Below are 3,574 nucleotides of genomic sequence, written 5' to 3' on the forward strand. Positions count from 1 at the left end.
AACTCTCGACAATGGATATCTCGGCTCTCGCATCGATGAAAAACGTAGCAAAATGCGATGCTTGGTGTGAATTGCATAATCCCGTGAACCATCAAGTCTTTGACCGCAAGTTGCACCCCAAGACATTAGGTCGAGGGCATGTCTGCCTGAGCGTCATACATCGCGTCGCCCCTAGCACACCGCAAGGCGTCACGCGGGGCAGAAGCTGGCTCTCGTGCAGCCCGAGCGCGTGGCTGGCCTAAATGTGAGTCCACGTCAATGGACGTCACAATAAGTGGTGGTTGAAACTCAACCCTCTCTTGTTGTCACAGCTACAGCCCGTCGTGCGTCCAGACTCCCAGACCCTTATTGCACCAACTAAGAATGGCACTCCGACCGCGACCCCAGGTTAGGAGAGATTACCCGTTAAGTTTAAGTATATCAATAGGCGGAGGAAAACAAACTTATAAGGATTCCTTTAGTAATGGCGAGCGAACCGGGAACAACCCAATCTTATAATCGGGCAGCTCTGTCGTCCAAATTGTAGTATGGAGAAGCGTCCTCAGCGGCGGACCGGGTCCAAGTCCCATGGAAGGGAGCACTAAAGAGGGTGAGAGCCCCGTTGTGTTCGGACCCTATCGCACCACGAGGCGCTGTCTACGAGTCAGATTGTTTGGGAATGTAGCCCAAATCAGGAGGTGAATTCCGTCCAAGGCTAAATACGGGCAAGAGACCGATAGCGAACAAGTACTGCGAGGAAAAGATGAAAAGGACTCTGAAAAGAGAGTCAAAGAGTGCTTGAAATTATCGGGAGGGAAGAAGATGGGGGCCGACGATGTGCCCCGATTAGATGTGGAACGATGACGAGCCGATCCGCCGATCGGCCATTGGCAGACAACATCAGCGAAGGCCTACACGCATAGAACGTGGCCTGTGCGCATCAGCCAGCCGACGTCGGCCAACGACAGGCATCATTAGCCAAGGACTGCATGTATCAGACGTGGTCTATGCACATCGGCTAGGTGACATTGATCGTGGCCTGCCCGCATCGACCAGGCGTCATAGGCCATTGCATACGCGCATCGGTCAGGCGACATAGGCCGTGGCATACACACATCGGCCAGTCGACATAGGCCGTGACATGAGCATCGGTCGTGGCCTGCGCGCATCAGCTAGGCGACATAGGTCATGGCATGCACATCGATCAAGCGACATAGGCCGTGGCCTGTGTACATTAGTCAGCCCACGTAAGATGTGGCCTGCCCGCATCATCTGTGGCCTGCTCCATCGGTTAATCGACGTCGGACCTGGCTTGCCCGCATCATTCGTTTCCTACACACAACGGTCAGCCGACGTCGGACGTGGCCTGCCAGCATCGTCTGTGGACTGCACACATCAATCAGCCGCCGTCGGACGTGGCCTGCCAGCATCGTCCGTGGCCTGCACACATCGGTCAGCCGATGTCGGACGGGCCTGGCCGCATCATCCGTGGCCTGCACGCATCGATTAACCGACGTAGGACGTGGCCTGTGCGTATCGGCTAGGTGACATTGACTGTGGCTTGCGCGCATCGGCCATGGCTTGCACGCATCGTCCTGGCGATATAGGCCATGGCATGCACACATCGTCAAGTTGACATAGTCCGTGGCATGCGCGCATCAGCAAAACGACATAGGTTGTGGCATGCACGCATCAGTCAGGCGACATAGGCCGTGGACTGCCCACATCGGCTGTGGCCTTTGCACATCGGTCAGCCGACGTCAGATGTGGCCGGCCCGCATCGTCCTTGGCTTGCTAACATCAGTTAGCTGACGTAAGACGTGGCCTGCCCACATCATCAGTGGCCTGCACACAATGGTTAGGTGACTTTGGACGTGGCCTGCGAGCATCGTCCGTGGCCTACACACATCGGTCAATCGACGTCGGACGTGGCCTGGCCGCGTCGTCGTGGCCGGCACGCATCGTTCAGTCGACGTAGGACGTCGCCTGCCGGCATAGTATATGGCTTGCACTCGTTAGACGAGCGCGTTGCATGCGGTGATATTGGTCGAGGTCTACTGGACAACATGCGGATGCCCATGCCGTACAAAAATCTAAAGAGTGTGAAACACCCTTCATGCATAACAACATATCATCTATTCTCAACGTTTCTGCCGCACATGGTTCATTCGTACCAATTTTCATTACTTTTATGGTTCGTACGATATTGAAATATCTTTTATTTGTACAAATATGTACTCTATCATTAGTTTCACATATTAAGAAGTGTTTTCGAGCATTTTCATTTTTTTGACTTTTATTCATTTTATAATTTAATTTTACGGTTTATTATGTTTTACATCACATTTTAAAAATTAAAATTTACTCAATTGTTACATTTAAGGTTACTATATTTATTGGTAAATTTTGGATGTTAATTTTAAAAATTTTGGCAAAAATGTGTCATGACCGAAAGCACCCCTTAGTCGTAACACAACGTAGTTGACCCCGAAGGGGTCTTATACGATCCCTTAGCATAATCATCATTGCATAAAGACATTGAATAATGTGGAATTTGAAGATTTTCACAGTCAATGCCAAACTCTTTCACAATAGAAAATGGAGTGTCTAGACGTCGTCTCATTAACCATCTAAGTACAACATAGAAGTCTCAAATAGGGACCTTAGCCCTTTACAATAAAGAGTCTCATAATAGGAAGTACATAGAAGTCTATTAGTCTATTACAATAGAAAGAAACATAAGTGGCATCATGTTGTCCTCGGAACTTGAGGACATATCAAAGTCCTGGAGAATGCAATCCAAGCCTTCCCTTCTTTACAATGAGAACCTACTAGCCGGAACCTACACTTAGTAGAAAAATGGAAGAAGTATGGTTTAGCACAATCAATTGTACTAAGTATGGAAGCCATGCAATTAAAACTATTTAAAACATGCAATAAAAGGGACTTTTGTTGAATACATGTTATTTCAAGTTAAAAGCCACAATGCACATTCAAGTAATACAGAATCAATCCATACCATAAGATAACATCATACTTAACCAAAGTTCATATCTTACATGTTTGAGTTCAATTAACATCATACCGTAAAGACACCACCCCAGACCCCCTTTCAAGTTCACTTGTGCAATGTACATATGAAGTCGCATACCCCCACATATACTAAGTAAAACCATCAAGAAGACCTAAGTGTAGTCACATACTTAATCAACATAATAATAGGTGAAACCAACCTTAACATCATTCATAAGTTTCCATACATAAAGGACTCACACAAGAACTCCTCGAAGAATCCACTTGTGAAATGTCTAGGTAAAGTCCCATACCCTTACCTATTCCAGGTAGTACCCCTCAAGAAGCCCTAGCTAGAGTTCATATTCATATTCATAAGTCATATTCATTTCTTAGTTAATATTCCTTAAACATAGGGAGATTATCAATAGCCGACATAGACCATGTGAGCTACATGGAATCCGGTGTTCTATTCCCACACCGAAAAGAAAGTGTCCTACTTGCCTAAGGTAGGATATGCATAATAGCTTCTAAGTGGATCCACTAGCTAAAACCTATGTGGGCACATAGTTAAGGGATATGG

At 47.2% G+C, this 3,574-nt stretch overlaps 1 non-coding gene across 1 annotated transcript; it reads left to right on the forward strand.

The window, feature by feature from the left end:
* Positions 1–156, forward strand: LOC125821345 (5.8S ribosomal RNA). Its single transcript, XR_007442579.1, has one exon. It is a non-coding gene; the product is annotated as a 5.8S ribosomal RNA (ribosomal RNA).
* Positions 157–3,574: the final 3,418 nt, after the last annotated feature.

The sequence above is a fragment of the Solanum verrucosum genome, unplaced genomic scaffold (assembly GCF_900185275.1).
Source record: "Solanum verrucosum unplaced genomic scaffold, falcon-dt-bn FXZP01000222.1, whole genome shotgun sequence".
In the NCBI taxonomy this organism is placed as follows: Eukaryota; Viridiplantae; Streptophyta; class Magnoliopsida; order Solanales; family Solanaceae; genus Solanum; species Solanum verrucosum.